We start from the raw sequence: 18,911 nt of genomic DNA on the forward strand, positions 1-18,911 counted from the left end.
AAAAGCTTTCTTTTTCTGTACCTACCAAGTAAGTTTTGTGGTTTGGGATGTTTTTAGTTTTTCATATAACGGAATTTCCTTATTTGTTTATATTGTGAATTTTTACTTATGCTCTAATAGCACGATTACATCTCTTCGTTTTTGGATTCATCTGATCTAGAGTAAACTTTATCCAAGCCTCTCATACTTATTCTATGTTTATCTTTGCATCCTGGATGTGCTTCTTATAAGAAACAGATCTTGGAGTATTATTTTCTTGTGTGATCTGTCACTTTTTGGGTTCTTCTGGATGGCTTAATCTGTTCACATTTACATGTAGTTATGGATAGTTAGGTTATATTTTCCTCTGTTTCTACAGTTGCTTGGATTATTCACCTTCCATTTTAATATGATTAATTGATTAGTTTTGCTTTGTTTACTTTGATATAATCCCTAATCTCTCAGGATATCGTAATTAAGTCTATATTCTTCTACCCTTTTTGGTGCTGGTTGCTCCTTGGAGTCTCAATTTTCCTTCTTCTGAGGCATGATGTTAGAGATGGAAGAACATTGCCTAAGAGGATATATTCTCCCTAAATCTCAACTTTTTCCATTCAGACTCATTGTGTGGCCTCTATTTCTTATTAGAAACACACAACTCTTCCTGTTGTGAGACTGCTAACCAGTGAGACTCTTTTATTCCTATAGGCTGAGGCACCCCCTTTCATTCCTCCTGTTTCAAGCTTCTATTTCCTCCATTCTCCTTTAGCCTCTCATCTTAGAGATCACAAGAATCAGCTTTTGTTGTTTGCCTAAGTATTTGGCTCTTTTATACCTTGTACTAACCTCTGTAAATTTGTTCCCAATTTATACCCATTGTCTCATTTGATCTTTGCAACAACCCAACAAGGTGGGTGCTGTTATTATCCACATTTTTATAGTGAGAAAACTGAGGCAAACACAGGTTAAGTGAATAGCCAAAAGTCATTCAGCTAAGTGTCTAAAGACATATTTGAGCTCTTGTCCTCCTGACTCCAGACCCAGTTTTCTATCCACTGCCTCCAAGTCTATCTTTCCCCGTAGCTTTTTTTATCCTCATTTTGTTTCTACCTTCATTTTACAAATTGATTTCCATTATTTATTATCCAATTAAAAAAATATTCACCTCAACAGTTGTACTAAGCAGAGTGTAAGTCCCTGCCAAAGCGGTCAACAGTGGAATAGTAAACACAAATGTAGATTTTGGATGCCAGTTATAGTTTTGCAGACAGATCAGATAATAATCTGCCAAGGGCATGTGAAGTCATCCCTCTTGCTACTATCGGTAAAAGGCAAACATCCTAGGAGAACAAGAAGCAGGTATACTGTCTGATAACAGTGATTCAAACTTTATTGAATGATATCCTAGCCCACCAAAATTGAGGATATCATTTAACAAAGTATTGTGAATTGTTCACTTGGAACTCTTAGAGAACTAAACGATCTAGGGACCACCTTTCCTATTGTTTTAGTACATTGTTGCCTAATGTCCAACTGTATGAGATTGTATGTCTTTATCAGTTGGGTTTATGGTCTAACGTGTTACAGCTTGACTATCTTTGTACTCTTTGGTGAAAGAGAAACTCTTGGTAGAGGAGTCATTAATCCGCACTAATCTACAGGCAGTACAAGGGAACTAGAGTCATCACTCTGAGTCTGAGGGAATCTTACTACAAGGGTAATAGCAATGATATTTCTGGCACCATACTAGATTACCACACTTATCTGAGTATAAATTAGAGTCTCCCCATACTTCCCATCTTTACTGTGCTAAAAAGGAGAGTACATACCTTGCGTATTCTAAGATCATTTTTTTGTAAAAATCTCTGTTTTCTCGTTCACTCTAGATTATCATATGTGTGAGTTTGGGAAAGTCAATGAGTATCCCTAGGCCTCAGTTTCCTCTCTTATAAAATTAGTGAGTTATTCTAGATAGTGTCCTTTCCAACTTTTTCTATATGAGTCCACGTCTCTAACATTATTTTTCTCCAAATTTCTAGCTAAGCCTCCCCATTTTCTCAGTTATATACATTATAGCAACATTATATTATAAAACTATATACATTATATAATGTATACATTATGTACATTATATCAACAATACTAAGTAAAAACATACATAAAGAATGAAGTACTGAGAAAGGAAAGGAAAGGGACTATGAGTGGAACGAAAGGCAAATATTTTGGAAGTCCTAAAGGGAATGGAAAAGTGGGAAGAAACTCCAAAATGATGTTTTGATGTGTATAAAGTGTTACATCATAAAAACAATTACAATGGTATTAGAAGAGGGTACCTTTCATGACTATGGTTAAGCGTTGAATCTTTAACAGCTAAAAGCTAGACATGATCATAAAAGATAAAATTGATAATTGTGAATACAATTTAAAATCTAAGAAAGGAAAAAAAATAATAGAAGGAGAAAAGAAACCATAAAGCTGGGAAAAAATTTACAACAGATAATACTGACAAAAATGTATATTTATTTTGAATTTCAACTTTATACACATACACACACATTCAAGAGTAACTCGTCAATGGATAAGTAGTCAAAGGACAAAAATTTTTTAAAAGAATTGCAAAGTATCACCTATCATATGAAAATATACTCAGAATCACTAATTAGAAAAAATGTAAATTAAAATAATTTGAAGATTCAGTGCATACCCAGAAAACCAGCAAAGATGAGAAAAGCAGAAGCACTCAGTGTTAAAAGTCTATGGGTGCTATAGCTATACTGGTGAAACTATGAATGATGAATTCATTTTGGAAAACAACTTGGAATTATCAGACAAAAGCGATTAAAATGTTTACACCCTTTGATCCAGAGATCCTGTAACTAGTCATCTGGTCCCATGGAGATCAGAGAAAGGAAGATTAAAATGACACAAAAATCTTAATAGTAATGGGTTTTTGGTAGTAAATTGGAAATGAAGAGGGTGCTCACTGAGTGAAGAAGAGTGGAATAAACATATGATGTATGAAACACGGTAAATGAGAATAATAGATTATTATGTAAGCAAAAATCAGTGGAAAGGAGCTACATCAAGAAATGATTGTGATGTAAAAACAAATGGCGCTGATGAACAGTTCAAAGTAAAATAAAAACATAATAAAATGGAAGTGAGAGCACAGGGGGCGATTACAGAAAACTAGAAACTGAAAAAAAAGAAATAGAGTCATTATTTGTTATCTTTATATTATAACGTTCACTATTACTTCACTGGAGTATTCTACATACTATTGTTTTACATATATAATATATATGATACATATATCTATATATATATGTGCATATACAAATATAATTGTACTTGACTCATTCCTTTATAGTCAAATAGCTGGAAAATGGGAAAAGCGGCTTTTGTGAACAAATTATAAACCAAATGAGATGATGGAACTCAGGAAATTACAACGTGAAAATAGGAGGTATTGATCCTCTAGCCATGGTCTCATTTCCTCATTCAGCTCTTTATTTCTTTTCACATTTTCTCCTTTAAGTTTCCAACACTGCTTTTCATTATTCATTCTTTGCTTTCTTTTCCTGTTCTTATCCTATCATTTCTTTTGAACAATGCCTCCCTTTTTCCATTTTTAGCAGTATTATTCATTCTACATCTCCCAAACGTTCTTTCCTCAAGTAGTATATACCTTATTTTTGCTCAAAACTTAAATCCCTAAGACACTTTTATAACTTTCTACCATTTTAATATTTTCCTTTCATTTTACATGTCTAAAACTCATTTGTACCATATCTATTTCCACTAGCTTTCCCTTATAGTCTGAAGCATAGAATATGAGTTAGAAAGTATTTTGTAAGTCATTTAATTTAACCTATAAGGACCTTTTCCAACTACATCCTCAAAAAATAGTCAAGCAGCCCTTGTTCGAAGACCTCTCCAGTCAGAGAGGACCCACTACAACTCAAAAGAGCCCATTACACTTTTGAACAGAAATAACTGTTAGGGAGTTATTCCTTAAATTGAGCCTAAATCAACTTTTCTGCAATTTAACTATTGCTCTTAGTTATGTCATTAAGGCCAAACAGATCAGATATAATCCCTCTTCCATGTGACCTTTAAAATGCTTAAATACAACTATTATTGTCCCCTTGGAACATCTCTTCTGCAGGATGAATATCTCCAGTTCCTTTAACTGATGTCCCATAGAACATGATTTAAAGCCCTTGATTGTCTTTCTGTTTTCCTTCAAATGTTCCCATCTTACAGTTTTCCTCTTAAATGGTAAAGATGAACAGAAACGCAATGTGTGTTCACATACGCATACACACATATATGTTTATGTACATAATATACACATCTACATATGCATACCTGTACATGCATATATACATATATTTTATACATACATGTGTATATATGCATATGTGTTACATATATACTACATATACACATAGTTTATACATACATATAAATAAAAACAAATATAGATGTATACATATAAAATAGCCAAAATATTAGTTTCTTTAAGGTTGCTAAGGTCAAAGCCTTAGGACGATGCATAGTATGCTGCTAAAATGGTAATCAAGTATCCAGAATTTTCTAAGCCATTTCCCTTTTAAGCAAGGTTTATAAAGCAGGAGAGACTGGGACAAAGCGAGTTTCTTAACACTGGAAGTTTTCTAGAAGGGACTCGGTGACCACTTTAGGGAGAGGCTGTAAAGGTGACTTATACTTCAGGTTGGACTACATGATTTTTGAGAACCATTGCAGTTTTGAGATACTCTGATTATACTTTAAGAGTTTATTCGGGTCACACACTCATCTAGAGGTAGCAGTGCGTTAGAATGGGAAAGGAGCTAGGTTGGTCTTTAAGACAGCAGTCTCTGGTTCTCTGTTTCCTTAATTAATATATAATGGCACCTGGGCTTTCCTTTGCCCATCTGTATGAGAAAGGGATTCCTCCAGCTCATCTTGGAGGTTAGTTATATCTCTAAAATCACAGATTTTTGCTGCTTCTTGGGGTCTCTTTAATATTTAGGATTGATTTGATCTTCATCAAACAACAACATACCTCTTTTTTTAAATTTTTCTTCCTTTATTCTCGGCATAATTTTCTTCTTTATTATCTCTCTCCTCATCTAAGTTTCTTCTCAGCCTGTTTGTGTGTGTGGTTATAATATATATAATATATATATATGTATACACACACACATCTCTCAAAAGGATCAGGCACAAAGATATCAAATACCAACATGTGCATATTTGTTCTTCACTGAACAATAATAATAAATATACCTTTTGCAGTCAAAGTACTAGAAACAAAGAAGATACCTATCCGTTGGACAAAAACACAATGGAATATTATTGTACAGTAAAGAAAAAAATACAAAGGATTCAGAGGAGCATAGGAAGACACAATTTGATACAGAGTAACATAAAGAGAACAAGACAAAGGGCACAAATGGTGACTTCTGTAATGTAAATGGAAAGAGCCATCCTCTGGGGAGGTGAGAAAATGTATCTCCCTCCATTTATCATAGAAGTCAGATAAAGATTTTGCTAAACTTTTCTCTTTCATTCTTATTTTTTAGTACATCAGATAGTTTGATGAATAGGGAAAAGGGAGAGGGATATATCAAGAAATGATTATAATGTAAAAACAAAACAGCAATTAAAAGAGATTTTGTGGCTTTAGTGAATTTTAAGCTCAATAAATGGAGCTTTGTGGGAGAACTAACATGTATGACAGTGTGAAGAAAAGGGACGTCAACATGCTAAACGTTGAGGAAAATCTAATAAGATACATTTTAATTCAATAAAATTAAATTAATAAAATGAAATTTAGCCTAGTAAATTTATTTTGCCGCTAAACCAAGTTGATTATTTTCATTTTAAATGAAGAAAATTATGTTTGGCAACTATGGAAGTCTGATTTTAGAAATCAAGTCAACTCTTCTGTTGTTCAACACAGAACAGTAACAGCAAGCACACTTTCAGCTATGGTGTGTCACAGTGAGAACACAGGTCATGCATACACAGAGATCCAAGGGTGATGCTCAGTCCTCATACAGTATTTGGAAGAAATTTAGAAATTTATATTCTGTCATTAACATTCTGTATTTTGTCAAAACCATATCAGATTCCAGAAAGATAGCTTCTAGTCTAGAATATGGCTGAACTCTCCCAGTTCTACATCCCAGATGTGTATAAACTCATTGGAATATTCATTAGAGACTGAACAGAGTTTACAAAATTCAAGAAAATATAGTAAAATAATGATAAATTTCAGAAGGGTATGCATTCCATGACAAAAACATAATACTTATTATTTCTACACTATTTATTGTCTAACATTTGATATTTTAAATGTACAAAGGAACTTCATAAGCCTATCACCAAAATATAGCTGTTATCTTTTAGAAAACATGTATTTAAAAGCAAATAAAAATACTCAGTAAACTTAATAATATTAGCTAAAATAATATCAGATTCCTTTTTAAAAAATAGCTGTTTCTTGGGCCTCCAGTGCACATTTGAGATTTGGCAATCCACACAGATTGCCACATGAGATAAATTCAAATGCACTCCACCCTTATTAAAATACCACTGTAGGAGACAGGTACTTGGTATGTTATCTTAAAGCATTATTCTCATGATGGAATGCTTGATAGTTGCAGTGAGCATTATATTCAACAGCAAATCTCTATTGAGAGCTCTATAATGAAAGGAAATAATGTGTATGAGTTTTACTCTCATGCAAAAGGTGCTTCATAAATAGAAGGAATCATCATTAACATTCTAGTGAACACACAATCTCATTATTCCCTGGTACTATGTACTTTTGGATGAGTTTAAGTATTAAAATTAACTTGAGCAAGTCTATTACATATAGCCCATTAATCCTATGTGTACATATACATATATTCATATACATACAGACATATATACTACCAATACTACTTTTTCTCTATAAGACAAAGGCTCTCTTGGATGGAATCTATTTTTGTGATGTCACCATGGAACAATGCAAGAATCTATAACAATTTTAGACATCCCAAACAAACATTCCCAACTACAAAGGAATAATAAGGCCTTTGGGATAAAATGCCATTTCCCAGTACTACTGAAATGAATTAAGGGACAAAAGTATATACTAGCTAATCCTAATTGTACGTTTACTGCTACATCATAGGCTTTCATTTCTTCTCACACTGCTTCCTCCAGTACTCCTCCGCTCTCAAGTCTCGGATAACTTTCTCTTTCCACAGATAATCTATTTCATGGAGAAGCCGCCCAACATGTCACACAATTCCTCTCATCTCTACTTTAAAACTTGTCAATTACTTTATTCAGATTTTCCTCCCTCTTTCCTGATTCAGAGATAAAGGTAGCTCTCTTTGCTGAGGATAAGTTACCTGTGCTCTTGGTGCTGCCACCTACACAAGTTTTAGGTCCAAGGAATCATCTCTTTTTCCTGAATATTCAACCTCACCTTCTCCAAATTCAATGAAGAGGATATTGTTGAATAATATGAAAAAAAAAACAAGAACAAAATGGCTTTGCCTCAAACTCTTTAACTTTTACCTATCGTTCCATTTTTTCTTCTCTACCTTTCTGAAAATGGTTACACTTGTTACGTTCCTCCCCACTCAATCACTCTTTCGTTCCTCTCAATTCATCTTCCCTCAGTAAATGGGAACTGGTCTCTCAAAGGTCACATCACTAACCAGTTGTTTTGTCTTAATTCTTATCCTCCAAGATCTCTGTGCAGCCCTTGATGCCACTGACAACAACCATTCCTTTTTAGAAACTCTATATTTCATTGGCTTTGTGATATTGTACCCTCTTAATTCTCCTACATTCCTTAACTCTTCTTTATACCTATTACTGACTTCTGCTTCTCATCTCCTTAATGCACTGATTCCCCCAAAATCTGTCTTAGACTCTTTCCCTACATATTGTTTCCCATGCTTTACCTATCACCTCCACTCAGATGACCTCTGCATTTATATCTCCAACATGACTCAAATTCTAAGCTCCAAATCTAGTCCCATACTGGACAGCTCCATCTGCTGCTAGCACTTTAAAGACATCATATCCTTTATCAAACTCATGTCCCCTCCCCTTATAACCTGCTCCTCCTCCTGACTCCCATATTTCTTTTCATATCAATACCTTTCTTCCAAATACATTAACACCCCTAACTTATCTTTTCTTCTCCACACAAACTTTCTAATCCTATGTATTCTGCCCCCATATACTTCCAATCCATCCTTTCTGTTATTTTCAGTGAATACAGACAGGAAGGTACTTCAGTAGCCATTTAATTCAGTTCCTTCATTTTATGGATAAAGAAAATGAACCTTGGCGAGATCAACTTGCCCAAGTTCATACACACAGCAAGTGCCAGAAGTGGCATTTGAACCCAGATTTCATACTGTATCATACCTTTCACCCTGCTACCAACCGATTTGGAGCCCCATTTTATCTCATCTGAGCAACAGTCTATACAACAGCTTCTCTACATGTCCAGTCCCTACAGTCCATTCATCTGAAGAACTGGAGTCAGACTCATGTTAATGAACTGCTCTGGTCATATCACTCAGAATGAACAATGGCCATCAATGTTTCTCCATTTTATGATGAAGAAAGTCCAAACTCTTTCCTTAGCTTTGTATTCTAGGCCTTCCGCAGTATGGTACCACCCCACCTTTCCAGTTTTATCTCCCACTTAGAGAAGGGAGATTAAAAAGGAGTATAGCTCTTAGAGTCAGAAGACTTGGCTTTTTGCCCCAGAGCCACTCTTAGCTGTGTCTTTGGCAAGTCACTTAACCTCCCTGGACCTCTGTAAGATGAGTGGAGTATAGCTAATGAATTCTAAGGCCCCTTAACAGTTTAGGCTTCTATATTTTACAGTTCAGTAAAACTAGACTACTTGCTGTCCCCCAAAACATTATATCCTTTACTATCTCTTTACCTTTGCTCATACTATTTCCTAGATTTGCCATACCCTCTCTTCATCATTTCAGCCTAAGGAAATACTACCCATCTTGAAAGATCCAGTTCAATTGCTACGTTCTTCATGAATGTTTTCCTTATTTCTCCAGCTGAAATTGATCTCTCCCTCCAAATTCCCAATGCACCTCATTTATGACTCTCTTAAAACCTTAAGAGAAATGTTTTATGATACAGGAATTTGTGTTATGCATCTACTGTTTCCTACTAAAGGGTGAATACACTAATATGTTTTATTTGTCTTTGTATCTCTTTTTACACACAGTCACTTACTAAATGTCTGTCAAAAGGATTGCTCAACAATTTATCCATTTGGATTGTCCTGAAAGAACTTCTATATTGTGGCCCCAATTCAAAATTCTGGAGAAAATAATTTTCAAATATATAATTAAAAAGATCCTAACTTAGTTTTTTAAATATCAAGCTTGAATAATATTTATTATTATTAATAATTTTATCCATGTTATGTATTCATTCTTGTCAGAGCTAAACTTGCCCATAATTACCTTTATAAGGGGGAAATATTTCATATTCAAAGAAATGATCAGTCATGTTGTCAAGCCAGAAATAATCTTAGTAATTTGTTTAAAAAGTTACCTCAGTTAAGTCAATTTTAGATTTACAAAATTAGGTGGAAGTTGTGCATACATACTTTGCCATTTTAACAGCCAGTTTGTTAAATCCATCAATTAATTAGCCAGGCACACTAGTTCTTTTCCAGTTATGATTTTCTGCGCATCTCCCTTTAAATATATATAGAAGAAGAAAACTATGATGATATACGTCAATTTCCATCCCAGTTCCTGGAATTTACATTTTTAAAGTTTTCTTTGTTGTTGTTGTCATTGGGGCTCTTATTTTTTGGTTGTTTGTTAATTTTGGTTTCCTGTTCATATATGATATCAGTTCTCATCAAATTTCTCATGTTTCTCTTTATTTAGAGGAAGACATTTTATCTCTCCTGTAAGTTTTACTTCTCTGAGATGTTTATAGGAGTCTTTTAGTGACCTGCTGTGTAAGACTGAATTGTACTTTTTTTAAGGCTTACTTAACATGGTACATTTTAAATAACATTTGTTCACTTAAAATAGAGTCACTGTCTTTAAGTTTAAATATATAAATATAGTGCTCCTACTGAAAAAGAATACCTTAAAAGTCTACAACATATCTAAACTAGTTGGTTTATAAAATCAGAACACTTTTCATATTCATTCTCAGTTACTTTGCTCTGGCTTTTCTTATTCACTCTGAAAATAAAGCTATCACCTAAAGTTTTTTCCTAAGTTCTTCTCTCTTTATTTTCTCAGTGCATGTTTCATTCACTTGCTTGGAGAACTATGATTCATCACAAAGACTAAAAAGGGGCAGTTGAATTCAAGTATGGTGGGACACGTTGAGACATTTCTTTAGGTGAAAGAACCATGATTATGGCTTAAAAACTAGCTCAGATGTTTTCAATTTAAACGTTCCTTCTTGTATTTTCTCTTCTCCCTCAGAATTCTCATAGCCCTTTGCATATCCCTTGTGTGCCTTTATCACTTACAGTATCAACAGCAAATTCCATTAGGGCAGGAATCATGCCTTATTTAAATGTTGTATCTTACCCAGCACTGAGTACAATGCTATGCACAAAGGAGATATCTAAAGAATTGAACTGAATTTGATGCTATGAAACTTGGAGAAAATATAGAAAAGAATAGCCAAAGTGACTTACAGTTTGAAAAATTAATCTATGAGAAGAGGTGAAAAGGAATTACGGTTATTTGGACTGGGCATTATAAAGTGTTCAAATGGCATAACAAACAAACAATCAAAAGTATTATTTGGTGGATTCTTTTCACTTTGCCCCATGTCAAAGAAAGAGGGAATGGGTTGAAGTTATAGTGGGAATTATTATTGTTTATACTTTAAGACATATCTTCTGAACCTGGGGTCCATGGGCCCCAATGGGTCAGTGAGTACCTTTGAGGGGATCCATGAACTTGGATGAAAATTTATTTCAATACAAGTGTTTTCTTTGTATTCCAATTAATTTTATTTTATGCATTTAAAAATGTTATTTTGAGTAGGGGTCCACAGGCTTCACCAGACTGCTAAAGGGGGCCATGATAAACAAAAGAAGTTATAAAAAAATCCCTGATTCAAGGGACAAAAACTTTTTTCTCTAAATGTTGCACCACACAACAAAGTACAGACAGAGTCTGAGTAAGGAAGAGGAAGAATCCAAAGTGACATTTCATTTCCAGTGCATGTAACAGATTATAAGAGTATCTTCTCTCTCTGCTTATCATCTTCCTTATAACCCACAGCACAAAATTCCTAATTACTATAAAGTTTCCTTATGATTTCGGAAAGGAACGTAAACTAGAATTATTTTTGCAACATACTCATTTAGACATTTGACCTAGTCCAAGGAAGGAAATGATATTATAGTCAGTGCTACAGCACTTCTATTCTACGCCATACATGTTCTTTTTCTCTTTATGTAAGTGCCAGGTGAAATATTCCTCCAATACTCATATAAAGATAAAGAAGAAGCACTCAACTTGAAAGTCTCACTGGGAAGAGTTTTTTTTATTGTTTGTTTTGCTTTGAAACCCAATTCAATCTGTAGAAGCTTTGAGTCTGCAGGGATAAAATCTTTAGAATCATACTAGAAAAGCACAGCAGTCTGATATATCATTTAAAAAATATCTTGAACTGCAATATTTTATCTGGTTGGAATTTAGTAGCGTGACCCCATTTCTCCTGGCCATTTCCACCCCTTTCTGCTTAAAGAATATTTGCTTTAAGAAATTTGATGTTTCCCTCTACTACAGATTTTTATAAAAGTACTGCTTTGGATTCATCCCTTAAATTTTGGCATGATGTATCATTGCTGTCATTCTCTTTAATGAAATTTTTAATTGTTCCTATGATTTGTTCTTTGACCCACTTGCTCTTTAGGATGAGATTATTTAATTTTCGATTAATTTTTAACCTATGTTTCCATGGCTCTTTATTAAACATAACTTTAGGGCATTATGGTCTGAAAAAGATGCTTTTAATATTTCTGTTTTTTGATATTTGGTTGTGAAGCAATCCTACATCTCTGTTTTATGCCTAACCTAATGTTAATGATCGGCCTCTCAAGAAATGAGATTTTCTCTATTATATATTTTTCAAAGAGTCTTGAACAATTTTGATAGTTGAATGAATGAAACCTTGTAGAAAGAGATCTTTTATAGTTGTGCAAAAATTATACTGAATCAAATGATTTCTTATGATCAGTAACAAGAACTGAGGAATCCTCGTATTCTCTACATCTTTTAATCAATTACATAATAATTAAGATGTGATCTATTTGTCAAATACTGCTTATGTAACTTTGTTACTAAAACTCCCCTCAGAGATGACCTTGATGTATGTCTAGACTCTTCTTAAACATGTCATGTAGCTAGAACAGGATGAATATGCCAGTAGTTACTACTGTTCTCTTGGTTTGGTATGTGTGAGTTTATGTGTATATTTGTGTGTCAAGGAGGTCTAGATATTTTCTATGTTTCTGGTATTATTTTTCCTCAGAGAGTGTGTGGGTTGATCCTTCAAATCCCTCACAATTGTGTCATCTCCTGTATGGATCTTCTCTTATGCTTAATTGGCACAGGACTGCTCAGCATGGCGTGCCCACATCAGAAAGGGTGCTGTGCTCTACGAGCAAAGCAGAATTGAGACAGCACAAAGTAAACATAGGATGTGCAGATTTGGAGTAACCACGCCAAATATTCACTTGAACTATCTGTGCCCAGCTTGTGGTAGAGCATTCGGAGCTCATATTGGTCTCATCAGCCACCGCTAGACACACTGAAACTTTACTTTATCATGATGATGTCACTTTGGTCCTCTTAGAAAACAAAGGACAACAACCAACCCATCAACTTAATAAACTCTACTGGAACCTTGGAGACAACAGGAGAAATCAAGGCTCCCTTAGAACAATGCACAGATCCACTGTGGTGAAAGATGACTCAAGGAATAGTCACACAATATGAGCAGGTATAGATGGGTTCAAATCTTTGGAAAGAACATCCGTATTAATAGGTTCACAGATCCATCTGAGCATTTTTAATATCTATTCTACCAAGTTATTAGAAGGATCAAATGAAATTATTTAAGTGAAATGCTTTGTAAATCTTAAAGGGCTACATAAATGCCAGCTGTTAAGCAGCCTGACATAGCAAAATGAAAGCAGACTTTGTAGTCATGAAGAATTGAGTTCAAGTCTTGCCTTTCACATTTACTGATGGTGTGACCATAGGAAAATCATTTGCAGTATTAGAGAGAGTTACCTAGGGCTTTGAGAATTTAAGTTGTAAAGAACATGTGGATGTACATTGAAAGAGGAAGTTCATTTCTAGAAGATCTCCTGCCAGTGATATCATAGATTCAGTTAAAAACAAAAGTTAAAAATGAATGCAATTATTGAATATATATATATATATATATATATATATATATATATATATATATATATATATATATACACATACATATAGACACATGTATTTACATTTACCTTTTACGAATTAAAGCATTCATAGTTTTAGGGAAGTGTATTTTATTTCAGGAAGGGAGGCAGTTAATAAAACAAGGCAGTTTTGCTCTCCATGAAATTTTTGAAGGGAGAAACAAGGAATAGAAATTTAGAGTCAGGAAATCAACAATCCAGCAGTGCATGGCATAAAACGGGCAGCCAAGAACAACCAACCATAATTAAACCCTAGAGACTCACCAATGGTGAGGATGGCCAATCAGCCCAAACTAAGATTAGGAGGGCTTTCAAGATACCCTCATTCCCTCCTGTTTTCTTGCTAGTCATTGACATTGACATGAGTGGGTTCTGTTTAGCTAACTGGTTCTCATAAAGCTGCAAGTCTTTATCACCCCATTAGTTTTGGATTATCTGTCCCTTATTCTCTCAAACATCTTTTAAACAAAGCAGAGCCTTGTCAGACTTCTGCAATGGGAGCTAGAATTTCCAACTTCAAATTCAGTTCTCTAGACAGAGGGACATCTTAATTTAGGCTCCAAAGCTAAACTACTCTAGTAACACATAGCAACTACATTAGCTTATGACCACAATAATAGGGTAACGAGATCTGCTCAATAGGGCACTTCCCTTGGAATTCCAAGAATCTCTGGACTATGCATTTAAACTTGCAGTGTCTCCTTCCTAATAACAGTAAAATGGGCATACTATCATCTGTCTTTACCTCTTTACAGAGATCTGAAGAAAAATAAAAGACGTGATCGTATTAATTACAAAGAATGTGAAAGGAAGGAAGAATAAAATGAAGATTAAAATACAATGGTAAAACCTTAATTCTAAGATTTTTTTAGTTTACTATATTCTTAGAGAAACAAGTCTATGATAGAAATGGTAGAAACCTTCCTAGTGTTCTAACATTACTCAGTTATCTCTGGATTCCCAAAATTTTGGTGAAAATTTCATATCTCTTTACAACAGGTTAAACCCTTCCGCTCATATTTGCTACAAGGTATGGGATACACTGAGAAAAGGAAAATTTCTGGTACTAGAAGAGAAGAAATTGAAAATCCTTCAAAAGAATTAGAGAAAGGAAATGGGTGACAAAAAGGTAACAGATATACATATGAGTCCAGGTTCTTTTCCTTGGAGTTCACTGTTGCACATTCCATATCGTTAGACCTCAGCTATTTGGCTATCGGATGTCTAGCAACCACAGTCATTCAGTAGAGTCACGTATACAGAAGTCAGCAGAAAAGACTTTAGTCCATTTTAGTGATGAAAACTGAAGAACAGAGCAGAAGATGATACATGACACGATCGTTAGGTTCAATATTCACAGCTGCACTAGTTGGCTTGTGATGATGAAGGAAATGATGGCTTGATGGTGATGAAAAGTACAGAAGAAGCTTCCAGAAAGGGAAATAGAAGAAACACCTGAAAAAGGAAAGTGGTATAGGGGAGAACACACATGGAAAGAAAGCAGGATATAGTAGAGAGTGAAGTGAGCAGAACCATGTAAGAAGTGGTGATGGAAGAGGCAAAAAGCAAAGTCAAGGAAAAAAGAGCCTTGAAAAAGTCAAATGCAGAAGGGACAGAAGGTCTAGAAGGACACAGTAGTCAGGGAATTTAGTAGAGAGAGGAAAGTCAAACTCTACTTCAATTAACTGCTGAGGGTATCACTCTACTTATTATGGAAGTAAGGGGTGATTGATGCTCATAAAACGGAAGAAAAGGGAATAAGCATTTATTAAGCACGTACTATTTGCCAAGCATTGTGCTAAGCTCTTTACCAATAATATATAATTTGATCCTTACAAGAACCCTGCTAGGTAGGTGATTTTATTAACTACATTTTACCATTGAGGAAACAGGAAGAGGCAAAGTGACTGGCCCAGGGGTCACACAAATATTAAGTGTCTGAGGCTGGGTTTGAACTCAAAGTATTCCTGATTCCAGGGCTAGTGCTTTACTTTATGCACTGTATTCTATCCATTTCCTAAGGCAAGCTGATGGGCCAGGTATCATCGAGAAAGGGCTAAATTAAAATGAACATGTAGCATTTATTAAGACAGGGGAATATATCAGAAGGAGAAAGACTTAACAAAAATAGATATACTAAAAAGAATATTGATACTTAAAATTATGTTCAACCGTGTGAAAAATCAACTCATCAAACTATTACTCGAGGTAACTAAGGTGAGAAGTAAATATAACTGTTTGCAACTTTAAGATACAATGCATTCCTGGAGACTAACTTCATTTTACAGCAGATAGTCAGTCATATTTTAGTGAAGTTCATCAAAGTCTAGCTGGTATGAAGGGTGAATGAAGATGAGTAGTATGAAATGTCTGGAAAGGTAAGATGGAACAAGTTCATGGCTGTCTTTAATTGTCAGCCTAAGGTGTTTAGATTTTATCAATAGGGCAATATCTTGATTGTATGTTGGATTGCTCTCATAAGCCATCCAGGAAACCTTTTAATGAAGGGGGATGGATATTTATCAGGCAGTGTTGAATGAGCAGGAAAGAAGGGATGGTATGTCTAAATAATCATAATTGATTCTGATGCTTGCTCATTAAGTGGTTGTGGTCATTCCAGCAGCAGGTTGCATTGTTCTCACCTGTCAAATTTAATCTCCAGGAGAGGGAATGATCTATCATTCATTCAACAAATATTTAGATATCTATTATGTGTTATTTGCAGGGCACAATGGATACAAAGACAGATAAAACATCAGTCCTAACTTCAAGGAGTTTACAAGCTAATGGGAAAATGTATTATATAAGTTACTAGAATACAAGGGAGGTTAAATAAGTATATGTGCAAGAAAGAAGTCCAGGCAAAGCGCTGTCCAAAATTGGAACCTGGCTTGTTACAGCAGCTTAGGAAACCTAGCAGAAAAAAAGGCAAGCAGGCAATGCCTCATTGGGGGTCAGGTATGCAGTCGGGAAGGTGTTTTACCTACTTACTCTAGACAACTGGTGTGCATTCATCTGACAGCCCATACCAGATACGTTAAAAAGAACTACATTAAAGTCTTAGAAGCGATAATCTGATTATGAAAATATTGTTCCTTCCATTAAACAGTTCAGAGTATAGGGCTGGAGAAGATACAATATATATGAATGTAACTTATTAGATTTAATATATTATACTTCATTTTACTTTATAAAATACTTCTATTTTATAAAATATATTATCTTCATAATATATTGTATTTAAGGTAAAATAACACGTTAATAAAATATCTACATTTATTTATTTACTTACTTACTTACTGAAATGCAGCCTAGGCTATGAATACAAGGCCGATATAAAACTCTATGTAAAGCCCAGATAAGTAAAGATAATTTCAGCTGGAGTGCTTAGGAAAAGATGAGTAGAACTATGACACTGGAGCTAGTTCTTTAAGGATGGATCAGAGTGAAACAACGAAGGAGGAGTTTGACAATGCCTTTCCCATTATTAAATGTCCTCCCCAGATAGCAATGCTTTGATTGTCTTTTTCTTTTGTCAAAGAACAAACCACCAGATGGAGTGTGGGGCAAACCAGGGATATGGGGAGGTAAGCGAGCGGTCATCATTTCGTTCACCTTTAAGGTAGCTGGGATGTGTACAGATGAGATGTTTATGTATAGATCTACCTTAGCTCTATATGACCAATTATTCAAGTATTCAAGGTTAATTTTTTTTGTCCTGCTTCCCCAAATAAGAACATATCAAGCTTTGCTACCGATATGTAGGTAGGTAGCTAGAAGTTCCAGAGGGAGCACTCTAGGTGGAAGGCAAGGAAGGAAAAAGTAAATCAGATTCCTCTTTTCTTGATGTTAGAAAAATAACCTCTTGGAAGATGAAGGTACCTTGGAGATTATCTGGGTCTATTCTTTCCACTCAATTCATGAAACCCTTTTACAATCTCTCTTATAGGTGGCCATCCAGTTTCATCTAAATATTATTTGTGAGGAGGAACTCACTACTGTGAGGCAGCACATTTGTTACATTTCATTTAATTGTTAGTGAGCTCTTTCAGAATACATTTCCTAGGCTTTCTTCATTTGCTTAAGAAGGACTCCTTGAATGATTAATTTTTCCTTTTTTATTTCTTGGTCAATGAACATTTATTAAGTGCTAACTATGTTCTAGGCATTGTGTTAAGTGCTGCAAATACAAATAAAAGCAAAAACATGTCCCTGACATTAAAGAATTCACATCCTAAAGGGGAAGACCACATGCAAACACCTTTGTATTTTCAACAGGCACACAGAGCAAGAGAAAGGTAGCTGTAGAAAGAAGGCACTGGAAGTGGGTGGAGCGGGTTAAGAAAGACCTGCAGAATGTGGGATCTGAAGTTAAGTCTTTAAAAAAAACAAGTAGGAAAATCAGTAGGTGGAGAACATTCTGTGTATGGAGGACAGCCAGTAAAAGGGCATGATGGAGAGCCCTGTGCCTGCTTCTATTGGAAGTCAGGTTTCGGTGGATAATAAAATATTTGAAAAGTAGAAAGGGGTAAAATTGTGAAGGTTTTAAATGCTAAAGAGCATATTTACATTTGATGCTCAAGGTGAGACAGAGAAGAAGAAGAAGAAGAAGAAGAAGAAGAAGAAGAAGAAGAAGAAGAAGAAGAAGAAGAAGAAGAAGAAGAAGAAAAAGAAGAAGAAGAAGAAAGAGAAGGAGAAGAAGGAGAAGAAAGAGAAGAAGGAGAAGGAGAAGAAGGAGAAGGAGAAGAAGGAGAAGAAGGAGAAGAAGGAGAAGGAGGAGAAGAAGAAGAAGGAGGAGGAGGAGGAGGAGGAGGAGGAGAAGGAGAAGGAGAAGGAGAAGGAGAAGAAGAAGAAAAAGAAGAAGAAGAAGAAGAAGAAGAAAAAGAAGGAGAAGGAGAAGGAGAAGAAGGAGAAGAAGGAGAAGGAGGAGGAGGAGGAGGAGGAGAGAGGAGAGAAGAGAAGAGAAGAGGGGGAGAGGAAGAGGTGATAGGGCTACCTTGTGGAAAAATCACTTTGGCAACTAAGTTGAGGGTGGCTTGGGATGGGAAGAGACTGGAGGCAGGGAGACCAAGCAGAAGGCTATGGCAGTAGTATAAGAGGAAGTAATAAGAATCAATGTCAGGTTGGTGGCTATAAATAGAGGGAAGGGAACATGAGACGTGAAGGCAGAAAGGACAAGACTTGGTAACAGATTAGATATGTGAAGTGGGTGTGGGAAAGGAGTCAAAGTTGACACCTTGACTCCTAACCAAAACTAAGTCCAATGGAGGTGTAGGATATTAGAGGGGAGAATTTTGTTAGTTCATTCTCCCTCCTCAACCATATCAGAAGGGTATCCTTAAAAATTAAGTTTTCTCTATCACAAATATGAGAATGAAGTTTCAGGTTATCACCCAGATCAAGTACTTCA

The 18,911-nt window shown here is 35.1% G+C and overlaps 1 protein-coding gene and 1 long non-coding RNA gene across 6 annotated transcripts in view; one reads left to right on the plus strand and one right to left on the minus strand.

The window, feature by feature from the left end:
* The window catches only part of ADAMTSL1 (ADAMTS like 1), a 1,091,970-nt gene that overhangs the window by 548,888 nt on the left and 524,171 nt on the right, over window positions 1-18,911 (minus strand). The gene's annotated exons all lie outside the window — the stretch shown is intronic.
* LOC140534533 (uncharacterized) lies at window positions 12,873-14,624 on the plus strand. Its single transcript, XR_011977354.1, has 3 exons — window positions 12,873-13,029; window positions 14,257-14,344; window positions 14,501-14,624. It is a non-coding gene; the product is annotated as an uncharacterized lncRNA (long non-coding RNA).

Source organism: Notamacropus eugenii, chromosome 1 (genome assembly GCF_028372415.1).
Source record: "Notamacropus eugenii isolate mMacEug1 chromosome 1, mMacEug1.pri_v2, whole genome shotgun sequence".
Taxonomy (NCBI): domain Eukaryota; kingdom Metazoa; phylum Chordata; class Mammalia; order Diprotodontia; family Macropodidae; genus Notamacropus; species Notamacropus eugenii.